Raw genomic sequence first — 16615 nt, 5'->3', positions numbered from 1 at the left:
AAGAAAGGAGATAAATCCTTTTTCAGGTATATCAGTGACAGGAACAAGAACTCAGGTGGGATAGTACGTCTCAGGAAACCAGAGGGTGACTATGCAGAAACGGACTCGGAAAAAGCCCAACTGTTAAATGAATACTTCTACTTGGTCTTCACCCGTGAGGCGCCGGGACTTGTTCCTCAGCTGCAGACAAGGGTTGACTCAGCTGATCCGTTTAGTAATTTCGAGTTTACGCCCAGCAGTGTCTACTGCGAGCTGTCAAAGCTCAAGGTTAACAAGGCAATGGGGCCTGACAACCTACACCCCAGGGTGCTCAGGGAGTTGTGTGATGTCTTGGCAGAACCGCTATCCGCGCTCTTCAATCTCTCCCTTAGTACAGGTAACGTCCCGTTGGACTGGAAAATGGCTAACGTCATTCCACTTCATAAGAAAGGCTCCAAGATGGAGACAGCAAACTACAGACCGGTGAGTCTCACATCAATAGTGAGCAAACTAATGGAAACTCTAATCAAACGCCAATTGGATACGATCATGAACGAGGAGAATCTACTGGATCCCCGTCAACATGGATTTACTAAGGGGAGATCCTGCCAATCCAACCTGATCAGCTTCTTTGACTGGGTGACGAGAAAGCTGGATGTTGGGGAGTCCCTGGACATCGTATACCTGGACTTCAGCAAAGCATTCGATAGCGTACCACACCGCAGGTTGCTGAGCAAGATGAGTTCTATAGGATTGGGCGACACGTTGACGAAATGGATTGGGAACTGGCTTGAGGGTAGGCTTCAGAGGGTAGTGGTGAATGGCACCCCCTCCAAAACGATGGAGGTGATCAGTGGAGTGCCACAGGGCTCCGTCCTGGGCCCAACCCTGTTCAACATCTACATAAGAGACTTGGCAGAAGGGCTCCGAGGTAAAATAACATTATTCGCCGATGACGCCAAACTAAGCAATGTAGTGGCCAAGAGTACAACAGACAAAAATTCAATGCCCGACAACATGATGCACGACCTACTACTACTGGAGCGCTGGTCCAGGTCCTGGCAACTCAGCTTCATAGAAACATAGAAACATAGAAATAGACGGCAGATAAGGGCCACGGCCCATCAAGTCTGCCCACTCCAGTGATCCTCCCTATCTAGCTTTGCGGATAGATCCCACATGTCTATCCCATCTGGCCTTAAAATCCGCCACACTGGTGGCCTCAATAACCTGAAGTGGAAGACTATTCCAGCGATCAACCACCCTTTCAGTGAAGAAGAACTTCCTAGTGTCACTATGCAGTTTCCCGCCCCTGATTTTCCACGAATGCCCCCTTGTTGCCGCGGGACCCTTGAAGAAGAAGATGTCTTCTTCCACCTTGATGCGGCCTGTGAGATATTTGAATGTCTCGATCATATCTCCCCTCTCTCGACGCTCCTCGAGTGAGTAGAGCTGCAAATTCCCCAACCGCTCCTCGTATGGGAGCTCCCTGAGTCCCGAGACCATCCTGGTGGCCATCCTCTGGACCGATTCCAGTCTCAGCACATCCTTGCGGTAATGCGGCCTCCAGAATTGCACACAGTACTCCAGGTGCGGTCTCACCATGGATCTATACAGTGGCATAATGACTTCAGGTTTACGGCTGACGAAACTCCTGCGTATGCAACCTATGATTTGCCTTGCTTTGGATGAAGCTTGCTCCACTTGGTTTGCAGACTTCATGTCTTCCCTGACAATCACCCCCAAGTCTCTTTCTGCTTCAGTTCTTGTCAGGATCTCGCCATTTAGGGTGTAGATCTTGCATGGATTTTGGCTTCCCAGGTGCATGACTTTGCATTTTTTGGCATTGAAACTGAGTTGCCAGGACCTAGACCAGTGCTCCAGCAGAAGTAAGTCATTGCTTTTTTGTCTGTTGTGCTTTTGCTCACTACATTGCACAGTGTGGAAATGCCAAAAAATGCAAAGTCATGCACCTGGGCAGCCAAAATCCATGCAGGACTTACACCCTAAATGGCGAGATCCTAACAAGAACTGAAGCAGAACATGACCTAGGGGTGATCGTCAGTGAGGACATGAAGGCTGCCAATCAAGTGGAGCAAGCTTCCTCCAAAGCAAGGCAAATCATAGGTTGCATATGCAGGAGTTTCGTCAGCCGTAAGCCTGAAGTCATTATGCCATTGTATAGATCTATGGTGAGACCACACCTGGAGAACTGTGTGCAATTCTGGAGGCCGCATTACCGAAAGGATGTGCTGAGACTAGAGTCGGTCCAGAGAATGGCCACCCGGATGATCGCGGGTCTCAAGGATCTCCCGTACGAGGAAAGGCTGGATAAATTACAGCTCTACTCACTTGAGGAACGCAGAGAGAGGGGAGACATGATCGAGACATTCAAGTATCTCACGGGCCGCATCGAAGTGGAAGAAGATATCTTCCTTCTCAAGGGTCCCACGGCAACCAGGGGGCACCCGTGGAAAATCAGGGGAGGGAAACTGCACAGTGACACCAGGAAATTCTTTTTCACTGAAAGAGTAGTTGACCACTGGAATAGTCTTCCACTTCAGGTCACTGAGGCCAGCAGCGTGCCTGATTTTAAGGCCAAATGGGATAGACATGTGGGATCTATTCACTGAGTTAGGTGGGGGAGGGTCATTGTGGTGGGCAGACTAGATGGGTCTTGGCCCTTATCTGCCGTCTATTTCTATGTTTCTATGACATTGCATCTTGGGGGAGGGAGTGGAAGAAAGATGTTGAATCCGGAGAGGGGGAAAAGATGTTGGATCTGAAGAGGAAGGAGGGGAGAGATGTTCGATCCAGGGTGATGGAGAGAGAGATGTGGGGCCTGGGGGGGGATGCATGACCCTTTTTTCTGGATGCCCAGATTCCTGTCAGTCTACCCCTGCCTTCCACACAAAATCTTTCCACATAGGGACATCCAACACATTACATTCTCTTAATCTAGGCTCCAAATTGTTGCTCTCTCTCTTTTCCTTTAGCTTGTAGTCTCTGAGTCCACTCCTTATTTCTCAGTCAGGCAGAGGGTGCCTAAAACCTTACATGCATTTCACAAGTACATTAACTTAACAACATTCAATGGAAAGTTCATTATATGACAAATTACGTAGGCCCAAACGAAGGATAAAAGAGACATACTGTTTCCTACAAAGTCTAATACGTAGTCCATGCTGCCACCTAGGAGTTCTGACTTGTAAAGGTTTAGGCAGAACAACTGCAACCTTCCTAGAAGGGGATTCAATAGACCTTCTAACTATACTAAGATGGCATGGCATGGTCTGCACCCAGGAATACACTAAATTTAGTGTGGTTCCCCAAAAAGATCATTACATATATGCAAACCCTCTAATAGTATCAGTCTTTTTTGAAAGTGTTAATTCATAAAATGTCTTGCTGTTTTACATGACACCAATTGTATGTGCTTCTTTGGGGAAGGCTATATGTATTTTATGAAAAGCTCCACATTTGTGAAGTCTTTTATAAAATACTTTGTATACTGTTGACTTTCAGACCTAAACATGTTTTTGAACCCTATACAAAGTGATCATCCAAGTCTTTTCCTCCATTATCATCCTTTTTATTTCACAACCCTATAGTGCAAAGTTCCTTGATTAACCCCAACAGTGGAGGATGTATTAGATTCAGAGAAATATATGTTTAGCAAACATACTTCATAAGGTTAGTTTGATGTGTTAGTAAATCTGCAGTTACTTACAGTATGTGCTGGATTATACCATTAAATCATCCAGGTTTTTCAGGCACTATGCAAAGAATTGATTTATATAATTTTGCATAGTTTGTACTCTATATCTAGGCATTTGAATTTAAGCCTGCCCTTTATGGAATTCTTCAGGCGAGATGAACCAGAATCTAACTAGAATCTATTTGTTCTTAGGGACATCCATCTCTTGCACAGATGTGGCTATCAGTAAGACTTTCAACAAGCTGGTGCAGGTAGAAAGCCTCGGGAGCTCCTGGAAGCCCAGCAGTCGTGGCTTTGATAATATTTTTCATCCTCAGATTATACGATGCAATCATAAAGAATCCAACAGAGAATGAAAAAAAAAAAACCCAACAAAATTTCAGAGGAGGTTTTAGCTTTCATGAAAGTTGAACAGGGTCTTCATTCCGATATTGAATACTTCCTCTGAGCAAAATGACATTAATAAAAAAAAATAGTTGTGTTGCATTCCATGTTAGCATATGTGTGGTGTGCCTGATAATTGGTACATGTGTTTCTTGGATGTTAAAGGCAACAGTGGCAATCCTATAAACCAGTGTTTTTCAACCACCGGTCCATGGACCAGAAAATTCCACAGAAAATTCCTGCCGGTCCACAGGGCCAGCATGTACATCAGGCCCAAAACAATGTTCTTCAACTGCCGGTCCACGGTTTGATTGATGTGGCGTTATCTTCGAGCCAGCTCCCTCTTCCTAACTGATTCAGTGCACAAAGCCACGGGCAGTGGCTCCTAAGGGCATCCTGCGCCTGAACCGGAAGCCTTCTCACTGACGTTGCAACATCAGAGGGAAGGCTTCCAGATGAGGCACAGGACGTGCAAGGTGCAATTAGTACTATTATAGGGGTGGGGTCTGGGGTGGAGATTGGGTAGAGATGGGTGGGGTCTGGCCCACAACTTAGCCCAGTATTCTTCAACCGCCGGTCCACGGCCCAATGCCGGTCCACAGAATAATTCTTTTATTTCTGCCGGTCCATAGGTGTAAAAAGGTTGAAAAACACTGCTATAAACTACTACTGCTACTACTATTTATTATTTCTATAGTGCTATCAGACGTACTCAGCGCTATACAGAGTTGTGAAGGAGACAGTCCCTGCTCAAATGAGTTTATAATCTAAACAGACATGACAGACAAAAAAGACTGAGAGGGGATTTAATAGAGACTTTTAAAATAATAAAAGGATTTGATAAAATAGACCAAGAAGCAGCATTACTAACATTTTCGGATGTGACACGGACAAGAGGTCATAGACTGAAACTGAGTGGCAGCAGGTTCAGGACGAATATCAGGAAGTTCTTTTTCACACAACGCGTGGTGGGAATTTGGAATGCTCTCCCGGAGGATGTTGTGGCAGAGATTACTGTTCTGGGATTCAAGCGCAAGTTGGATGCACACCTTCTTGCAAATCATATTGAGGGCTACGGTATATCTGGGTCTCCAATCGGGAGTACCTAAATGGGCCGCCGCTTGTGCGGATCACCGGACTGGATGGACCTCGGTCTGATCCGGTGAAGGCTTTTCTTATGTTCTTATGCCATGGATATATTTAGGGGGAATGGTTAATCTTAGGGTTACCAGACGTCCGGATTTCCCCGGACAAGCCCTCCTCTTGAGAATATGTCCAGGGGTCTGGATGGCTTTTCAAAACCCGGCACTATGTCCGGGTTTTGAAAAGCCTCCTCTAAATCGCATCAGTCAGGAGGAAATCCGCACATGTGCGGATTTTCTCCTGCCCGACGAGACTAGGCAGTGGGGAGCGGGGCTAGTATGGGGGGCAGGACTGGAGTGTAACAGGTCAGGGATGGGTCTAGGGGTCCGGATTTTACTACAGTAAAATCTGGCAACCCTAGTTAATCTGCTGGCTAGGGCAGTAGGGAGTAGGGTTATTGATTGAAGGCTACATCAAAATGGTGGGTTTCAGTCTGCTTTTAAACAAGGGAAGGTGTGCAGGACAAACTCAGGTAGTTTATTCCAGGCATACGGGGCAGCTAGATGAAAGGAACAAGGTCTGGAACTGGCAATGAGAAGGGTACAGATAAAAGCAGCTTATCTGAGGAATGGATTTCTCAGGGAGGCGTATAAGGAGTGATAAGAGAGGAGCGATGCTGAGGTGCTGCGGCATGAATACACTTGTACGTTAGTAACAGGAGTTTGAACTGTATGCGAAGGCAGATAGGGAGCCAGAGAAGTGATTTAAGGAGAGGGGTAACATGAGTGTAGCAAGGTTGGTAGAAGATGTCATGCGATAGGCAGCGGACCGCTTGTTTGGGGGGGGCCCAAAAGCTCCACCCTAGACTCTGCCCCAGACCTTCCCAAGCTCCACCCCAGACCCCGCCCCTATAATAATAGTACTAATTGTAAGTGCCATTTCTTCCTTTCATTTTTCATATGTACACAATATAATAATAATAGTTTTATTTATATCCCATCATACCTTATTAACAACACATAATGGTAACCACACAATTAAACTACACAAAGAAGTACGCTCTTTTCCCCTTCCCTACCCCTGCACAGCATTTCTTCCTCTCTATTCCACCCCATATGCAATTTCTCCCTTTCTCTCACTGTCCATCTCTCTTTTTCTCATTCCCTCCCTTGCTGCAAAGGGAATGGGGAAAGAGAGAGGGATCTAGGGTGCATCTCTCCAACTCCCTCTACTGTTACATCCAACATTTCTCCCTCTCTTATCCCCTGGACTGTGTGCTGCATTTTTCGCCCCTGCCTATTATCCCCTTGCCCATCATTTCTCCTTCTATTACCCCTCTCCAGCACCTTGCCACATCTCTTCCTCAACTCCCTCCACTATCATGTCCAGCATTCCGCCCTCTTGCATCCCTTTCCATCTATCCCACTGTTCCCTCTCCACCACCACATCCAACATTTCTCCCTCTTATATATCTCTATCTCACTCCTATCTCACCACCATGTCCAACAGTTCTCTCCCTCCCTATGTCCAACAATTCTCCTCTTTCTTCCTTTCCCCATGTACACCATCTCTTTCCCTCTCACTCACATCCATTCTCAACAATTCTCCCTTTCTGTTCCCTCCCCCCACCTCAGCATCTCTTTCCCTCCCTCCATCCTTTTATCCTATGTCCCAAGTTCATGCCCCCTCCATCCCTCTCTTCTGTGTCCCAATGTACTCCCTCCCTCCCTTCTGTTGTTCAAACTATGGTGCTTGCAGGGTTGAATTACTGTAATATTGTGTTTTGGGGACTCCCAGCAACATGCATGTGTGCTTTGCAAGTGGCCCAAAATTCAATAATATGGATGTTGTGTGGAATTGAAAATTTTGAGCATGTTACTAAACACTATATTGCAATGTACCAGTTGACTATGGAGTTTTGAGAGAAATATAAATTACTGTGGATGGTTTATTTGAGTCTTAATCACATGGTGCCTAGGTATTTATGTAACTGTCTAGCACTTTACGTTCTGATGAGCGAATTTAGAAGATCCTCTACACAGATGAGCTTGATTTTTCTATCTCCGAAAAGCCTTCATTATGAGAATGCAAGAAAAAGTGTGTTCTCCTCTGTAAGGCCTGTGGAATGGAATAAATTACCTGACAGTGAGTTAAGAGTTGAAAGCAGCTTTAAAAAGTGGGCTTTTACTTGGATTTGAATACCTCTAAAGATGAAGCATGATATATTGACTCTGGCAGCCTGTTCCAGGCATACAAAAAAATAATAAAGTAATCACTCCTATACTGGTTCCAACATCGACAATTTCAATATTGTATACACATATTGGTAGCTTCAGTGCTCAGAATCATAGAGATAATAACAGGGACACTAATGCCCCGACGTTACCATCTCACCACTCAATCATCGCATCTTCAAGCACCATTTGTAGATAGTATAAATATTCAAATGGTCAACTTAGGTGTCAAACTGGCAAACTACTTATTCTTCTTTGAATTATTAACATAGTAACATAGTAGATGACGGCAGATAAAGACCCGAATGGTCCATCCAGTCTGCCCAACCTGATTCAATTTAAATTTTTTAATTTTTTCTTCTTAGCTATTTCTGGGCAAGAATCCAAAGCTTTACCCTGTACTGTGCTTGAGTTCCAACTGCCGAAATCTCTGTTAAGACTTACTCTAGCCCATCTACACCCTCCCAGCCATTGAAGCCCTCCCCAGCCCATCCCCCACCAAACGCATACACAGACACAGACCGTGCAAGTCTGCCCAGTACTGGCCTTAGTTCAATATTTAATCTTATTTTCTGATTCTAGATCCTTTGTGTTCATCCCACGCTTCTTTGAACTCAGTCACAGTTTTACTCTCCACCACCTCTCTCGGGAGCGCATTCCAGGCATCCACCACCCTCTCCGTAAAGTAGAATTTCCTAACATTGCCTCTGAATCTACCACCCCTCAACCTCAAATTACGTCCTCTGGTTTTACCATTTTCCTTTCTCTGAAAAATATTTTGTTCTATGTTAATACCCCAAAATTACCGTGAAATACACTATATCCCTTAAGAAGGCAAAATCACAAGACAAAAAGGTTCCAAGCTGGAACTTATGGAGAAATTTATAGGGAACTCAAGCGCTCACAGTTAACAGCTCGATGTATCTTACAAGCTGATAACCATAGGGTGAGCTATCATCGGTCCTTTTAGATTCTCCCATAAACTGTATTATTTATTTATCAAAAAATCTTTTATCTATTACTTTATTCTTATTTTAACTGTTTTCTTAAAAAACTTATTATTTATTTTGCTTTACTTCAATAGTAAAGCAAAATAAATAATAAGTTTTTTAAGTCTGGACAGGTACAGCTTTGGAGTTATCCCATTTTGTGACATGGCTCAATCAGAGAGATCCGAATTTGATTTTTACAGGGAACTTTAACACTCAATCATTGTCTTTTTCAGACATCAATATTTCAGTAAGCCATGGGTGCTTCAATACTACTATCTATCGGAAACCCACTGACTGCAATAATTTATTAAGATATGAGAGTTTCCACCTAAAACATTTACGCGGTAATATCCCCACTGGGCAATTTTTAAGATTACGTCATGTGTGCTCTTCCCGAGCAGAATTCATTGATAAGGCAGATGAAATGAGAGATCGATTTAAAGAAAGGGGATATCCACGTTCGCTTATCAAGAAGGCATATAAGAGAGCCTTGTGCTCCCACCATAATGTCCTTTTTACTTACAATAAGTCTACTACTGAATCTCCATTAGTATGTGTTCTCCCATACTCCCAGTATGCCTTTAAGATTAAACAGATTATTAATTCTCATTGGAAAATTTTACAGTAACATAAAGTTTTTCAAGATCCGCCTCGGTTCGCATATTCGCGCGGACGTAACCTTAAACAATGTCTTACTAAATCTCAATTCAGCTCAGTTACCCAATCTGATTCAGCTTTAGTGGGTGTTCACTCTCCATGTTCAACATGTAAAGCCTACCAACATAGTGTTCCTTTAAATGAGATGAATGTACCAGCATGGGTGAGCAAGCGTAAGTCAATTACATTTACTGACTGTAGTTCAAGTGGCATGGTGTACGTCATTCAATGTCCATGTAAGCTATTATATATATAAGAAGCATTCATGTCCGGATTGGAGAGCATATTAATAGAATTTCCACACAAGCTCAGGAAGCTCCACTTATTCAGCATTGGCTTAAAGAAAACCATCCAGTAAGTTCATTCTATTCAGGGAGGCAATTTGAAAGCCAAACTTTATGTTAGAGAACAAAATTGGATTTACAAGCTGGGTACTCTACAACCTCATGGACTCAAAAGTGATGTTGAATGGCGGGCTTTTTTTATAACATGAGCCCTTATCATCTTTGATGTTCTTTTCTTTAAAGATTGAGTGCGTAGTAGTTAGATCTGTATAGTGTTATTTTTGAACTTCCCTCCTGAAGTGGCTCTTTTTTCCTATTGGCCACATTGATGTCACCACGCTGCCTTTCATCTTTTGGACGTGATCATAAGACTCTTTAAAGCTCCTCACGGCGTTCTAGTGCCGGTTGACACGAGAGGAGGAAGCTTTAACATCTTGCTCGATTATTTAAATGAGTTTCATTCAGCAGTGAGTGCCTCCTAACAGCATAAAGATAGAGTTAGTTTAATAAGCTGTACGTTTTTAATGAGTTTTTGTATCAATAAAGTATTAATTCGTTTAAATTTTTCAATTTTCAGAGTCTACACCCTCATAAGCAAAAATCATTTCCAACTTTGTGGGTTCCCTGAAGCAGATATGAAATGTGTCATGTTGGAACCTGATACCTGCAATCTACAAGATAAGTGGTGGTTGTTAATGGAAGTCTACAAGATAAGTGGTGGTGGTGGTTAATGGAAGTCACTCGAAGGAAGGAAAGGTGAGTAGTGGAGTCCCTCAGGGATCAGTGCTGGGGCCAATCCTGTTCAATATGTTTGTGAGTGACATTGCTGAAGGGATAGAAGGAAAAGTGTGCCTTTTTGCAGATGATACCAAGATTTGTAACAGAGTAGACACCGAAGAGGGAGTGGAAAATATGAAAAAGGATCTGCAAAAGTTAGAGGAATGGTCTAATGCCTGGCAACTAAAATTCAATGGAAAGAAATGCAGAGTAATGCATTTGGGAATTAATAATAGGAAGGAACCGTATATGCTGGGAGGAGAGAAGCTGATATGCACGGACAGGAAGAGGGACCTTGGGGTGATAGTGTCCGAAGATCTAAATGTGAAAAAACAGTGTGACAAGGCAGTGGCTGCTGCCAGAAGTATGCTGGGCTGTATAAAGAGAGGCGTAGTCAGTAGAAGGAAGAAGGTGTTGATGCCCCTGTACAGGTCATTGGTAAGGCCCCACTTGGAGTTTTGTGTTCAATTTTGGAGACCATCATCAATATAACGTTTCCATATTAAAAATTTCTCAAAAAATTCAGATGGATATAGATGTTGATCTTCAAAAGACGCCACATATAAGCAGGCTACCGTGAGTGCCATCTTGGCACCCATAGCGGTATCTATAATTTGTAAAAAATACAACTGATCGAACTGAAAATAATTTTTATTAAGGGCTACTTGTGCAATGCTCACCAAAAATTCACAATGTTGGGAAGATAATTCTTTCCATTGAAGATGTTGCTTAATAACAGTGATCGTCGCTTGTTGCGGGATGTTGGTATACAAAGAATTGATGTCAAAAGTCACCAAAATGGCATGTGCAGGGATATCTTGAAAAGTTTCCAAAAACTGTATCATGGTTCCTGTGTCTTTAATATAAGACAAGGTCTGTGGCACTAGGTCTTTTAGCTGCAAATCAATGAACTCTGATAATGGCTCCAGACCCACTATGGGTCGTCCAGGAGGATCCACTAAAGACTTGTGGATTTTAGGAACAAAATATATCACTGGGGTGACTGGATTGGAGCATTTCAAAAACTTGTATTCCCCTTCTGTTATTACACCGGATTCTAAAGCTTGTAATAACATGTGGGCAACCCCCTCAGTCAGTTCGGCAGTTGGATCATTGTCAATAGGTAAATAGTACGTGTTGTCAGAAAGTTGACGTGCTTCCCGCACTTAGGCAGAATACCACAATACCACCCCCCCCCCCTTGTCCGCTGGGCGGATCACAATGTCTTTATCCGATGACAAAATATTCAAAGCTAGTCTCTGAGCAGACGTAAGATTATGCTTAATAAGAAGTGGTTGAGCCTCTAAACGCATGATATCACGTTCAGCCATTTGTTCGAATACCTGGATATGAGAATCGACAGGACCAGGTGGACACCACGTGGACTTCAGTCTCCTAGATTGAAGTGGGGTAATGTGTTGACTTTCTACATTATTAATGTCTTGATTGTCATGTCCATCTTGAAAAAAATGTTTAAGCTTGAGTTTGCGTATAAACTTGTATAAACTTATCCAGGTGTCTAAAGGATCATATTTGGATGTAGGCACAAAGGCAAAGCCCTTATTGATAACTTCCAACTCAACACTAGTCAAAGTTCTACTGGATAAGTTAAACACATTAGATGGACTCATGGTTTGGGATTCTTGTGCCTGGTAGGCCTTTGATTGAGCACTTTGGGATTTGTCGGTAAAAAAGTTTTCTTCTATGTGGATGAAGGCACTCCTGCTGTTATAGTAACACTATGGGTGGTTTGTACATCATTCTCAGAAGTGTCACTAGATGTTTGAGCATATGTCGGGCACTTTGGAAATTTACATCTTGATTTATCCATACGGCATGGCAGGAAAGAAGGGATGGAGTCTGGAGTTGGCTGTGGAGGAGAAGGGTACAAATAGGAGGAACTTACCCTAAATTTATGGTGAAAAGTGTGAGCCCATTAAAACCTACAGGAACCCTACTCTAGTGCCATATAGGTGCCACCTGTAGCCATGAGGACTATTGGAGTGGTAGACAGGTGAGTCTAGTAGGTTTTGGAGAGCTCAGCATAAATTATAAGAGGTATATGGTGAGATGTATTTCTGGCACTCTTTATGTGAAATAAACAGCAGTGCCCTCTAAGGTGTCCCACTGCTCTGTTGGTATTCTGTGTGGCCATCCCATCACAATGCTAGCCCCTTCCATGTCCAAATGATCTGGATTTGGATGGTTTCAACTTGGATGGATTTTTTTTGGTTGAAAATGGGGTATAAAGTTAGGTATCCTAAAGGTTGGACGTCCTGTCAGCCTAGACATCCAAATAGACTATTTTCAAAAATAAATTATTTTTAGATATTTAGTGGTTCGGCTTTCGAAAATGGACATTTCTGTGCTTCCAACTTTGGACATTTAGCAGGAACATCCAAATTGGACTTCATGTCCTTTTCGAAAATGGTCCTCCATGTTTTCAGTTGAAAATTCAGCTGGCATTCACCACCCTTTCCTTGAAAAAGTATTTTCTGAGATTACTTCTGAATCTATTCCCTTTCACCTTCATCCTATGCCCACTTATTCCAGAGCTTCCTCTCAATTGAAAGAAACTCGCCTCATATGCATTTATGCCACATAGGTATTTAAACATCTCTATCATATCTTTCCTATCTTGCCTTTCCTCCAAAGTATATATACAAATCTTTAAGTCTGCCCCATATGTCTTTTGACGAAGACCACCGACCATTTTAGTAGCCTACCTCTGGACTGACTTCATCCAGTTTATATCTTTTTGAATGTGCAGTCTCCAGAACTGTACATGGTATTCTAAATGGGGTCTCACTAGAGTCTTATACAGGGGCATTTTTTTTTAATGTTTTTTTCAAAAATGGTTCAAAAAAATAGACATACATTTAAAAAATGGTTGTTTTCAACAAAAACAAGCTAGATATTTTGCAGTTTCAAAAATGGTTATGTTTGCTACTTGATTTTTTTGTGTCATGTTATGTTAATCAGGTTTTCTAGTCTGCCTTTACCTATTTAGTTCAAGGTCAGATTATATTATAAGAGGTTGGGTCAGTTACCCAGGACGTTAGAACAGACAGTTTGACATGGACATTCAACATGGTTGCTGGTACAGATAGATCAGTACAACTATTAATACAATTAGGTTGTAGTTATAAATACATAGTTAAAAGTAGGTCTCGTTGGCTCTTCGTTTGCCTTCCACAAACTTTCCAAACTCGGATTTGGACATCATATCGAAAATGCCCCTCCATATCTACCCCTCTGGGTGGTATTTGATTCCATGTTATCATGCATTTCAGCTTTGTGTTCTGTCTTGGTTTTTGTAATCTATGTTTTTAATGATGAGTTAGGAGATGGCAGCCATAGTACACTAGCCTCTCCGCAGAATACAACTTGAATCTAGAATTGGATGGTTCTGAATGACTGTTGTGAATTTTTTTTTTATATTTCCTTTTGATATAATTGAGTTCCTTACTTTTTATTTTATTTTATAAATTTATATATCGCCTATCACTAAGTGGTTTCCAAAATAAATATCCATATTATAAAACACATTAAAATACATAACTTTATCTGATCTTTCTCTGTTTGGTTACTGTTTTACTTCCTTCACAAAATATTGTCTCTGACTAATCACCTTTCTCAATAATTGATAGACTATAAAAGAATGGATTACTCCTAATTACATTTAATGTCTCAATTGGAAATCTTAGTAACCATACTGATATACAGCGTATTCTAGGAAAAGGTGACCTCAAGTGCTTGCAGCTATTTTGACTTTAGAACTAGTCTTATCAATATAGCTTTAATGCAAGTTACCATGGGTCCCTTAAATTCCCCTTTCTTCTTATTATTTTTTTTTGTTTTTTTGTATTCTTTTATAGACAATAAATCTTTCTAATTAATTTCCATAAAATAAATTATGTTAATTTTCAATAAATTAAGTTGATTTATCTTCCAGATCAGTAACCTTGATACTTATTGCTAGAGGAACAACAATCCTTCCACTTAAGCATTGCACTTAGCTTTGTTTTCCTCGTCTGGCTTTATGTACAGCTGGTAGTACAAACCTTGCTGTACTACTTAGTGATAGTATTCAAGTGCTCAACGGAGCATCCCCATTTCACTCTGCACGGAGCTTCTTCAGGAGAATTACATCAGTTAGATTTTGGGCTAGAATGCCAGCATCTCGAATAGTCTGTGTTGTCACATTTAACTTTCTTGCCCTCCCGGCGTGATGGCAGCATCCCCGCCCTCCCGGCGTTCTTTTTTAAACCCACTTGTTATTTGAGTTATTTGGTTACTGTTTTAGGTATAACTATCTGCCTACCAGAGATTACATATAGGTGTCAACAAATAACTGTGTTTTTAATGATCCCTTAAAAAGTCACACAATCGAGGCATAATCTTAGATGCCCAGGGAGAACATTCCACAAGTTTACATTGGCAATCGAAAGCATTCTTGCCTTCGATGCTGCAAAGTGTAGTCTGTTTTTACTTGCTTGTACTGTGTATGATTTGTAAACTGCTTTGGTCTAAACAAGACAAGTTAAGCAGTATATTAAATTTTAATATAAACCACCCCAGCCAATCTGCCACTAAGTGGCATCGTCCATAATACTGCTGTCAAAATGTAAATACTCCAGTGCATAGTAGGAGTATATCGTGGTGCCATGCCCAGGGCAGGATTAACCAATAGTCCAAGTAGGCACGTGCCTAGGGCCCGAAATGGTCAGGGGGCCCAATGAAGGAGGGCATCAACACTGCATTGGAGGGAAGCATCCCTGGGTTTAATATTGGAGCCAGGAGTGCATGTAAATGCATAGTCTTGGATTTCCAAACACATGCATATATGTTTCATGGAAAAATCACCCAGACAGATAGCAGATGTAAATCCATGCACATGCCTTTTTACACTTTAAAAAAATCATGAAGACTAGGGGATACTCAATGAAGTTACATGAAAATATCTTTAAAACAAATAGGAAGAAACATTTTTTCACAGAATGAGTATTTAAGTTCTGGAACTCATTGCCAGAGGATGTTGTAACAGCGGTTAGCACAGCTGGGTTTAAGAAAGGTTTGCATAAGTTCCTGAAGGAAAAGTACATAGTTTGCTATTGAGAATGACAGGGGGAAGCCACTGCTTGCCCTGGAATTGGTAGCACAGAATGGTGCCATTATTTGGACTTTTTCCAGGTTACCTGGATTGATCACTGGGGAACAGGATACTGGGTTAGATGGACCATTGAACCGATCCAGTATAGCTATTTGTATGTAAGTCAATTTTCAAAAGGAATTTGTGCAACTGTACACATATGCATGTTCTTTGAAAATTGCTTTTCAATTTGGGTTACCAGACATCCGGATTTACCCGGCCATGTCCTCTTTTTTAAAGGGAATGTCCAGACATCCAGACGGCTTTTCCAAAACCGGGCACTTTGTCCGGGTTTTGAAAAGCTTCTTCTTTGGGACCGTGTCGGGAGGGCATCTGCGCATGCGTGGATGCAATGCGGTACACGTGACATCCCCGACCAACCAACGAGAACAGGCTTAGGTGGTGGGACTGGTTGGGACTTAGGCGGAATAGGGCAGGCCTGAGGGCGGGGCTATGGGTCCGGATTTTATTTAACTAAAATCTGGTAACCCTATTTTCAAGTGCATTCATTTTTTTTCACATTTTAAGTCCACAATGTATTTCTTCTTCTGCATAACAGAAAAAAACATGTTCTTGTTCACTCACAATGTGATGTTTCTCCTATTTTTTCTACCTGATACTTTTTCTTGGATACTGTTGTCTAAAACAGTGTTTCTCGGTCCTGCAGTACCCCCTTGCCAGTCAAGTTTTCAAGATACACTTCCCCCTCCCCATTCGCGGTTTCTGCACTCGCAATTTCACATAATGGCAATTTTTTTTCTGGGGAGGGAGAAAATAAAAAAAACTCAACATATTGTTTACCTTCCTGCCACCTTCCCGGCCTTACCTGGTGGTCTAGAGGGCTTTTGGGGCAGGAGCGATCTTACTATGCTCCTGCCCCGTGCAGATCGCCATGAGGAAATGGCTGTAGGGAGTTCCCGACGTAGTCTCGAGAGCCATTTCCTCATGGCGATCTGCACGGGGTAGGAGCGTAGGAAGATTGCTCCTGCCCCGAAAGCCCTCTAGACCATCAGGTAAGGCCGGGAAGGCGGCAGGGAGGTGGGGTGGGTCAGAGCCGGATAATCGCAGTTTTTCGCCATTCGCGGTCCGGCTCTGCCCGTATCCCCCGCGAATAACGAGGGAGAAGTATATCCACAATGACCATGCATGATAGAAATGTGCATATAATGGAGGCAGTGTATGCAAATCAAGTGTATGCAAATTCATTGTGGATATCCCAAAAACCTGACTGGTAAGGGGGGTGCTCCAGGACCAAGTTGAGAAACACCGGTCTAAAATTCCCAGTAGCTGTGAAAAGAACTGTAAATTTGAGCAAACATACAAGATGTGCTACTTAGCTGATCTCCACCCCATGA

This window comes from Geotrypetes seraphini, chromosome 2 (assembly GCF_902459505.1).
Source record: "Geotrypetes seraphini chromosome 2, aGeoSer1.1, whole genome shotgun sequence".
Taxonomy (NCBI): Eukaryota; Metazoa; Chordata; class Amphibia; order Gymnophiona; family Dermophiidae; genus Geotrypetes; species Geotrypetes seraphini.
Note: the sequence above shows the minus strand (reverse complement) of the source record.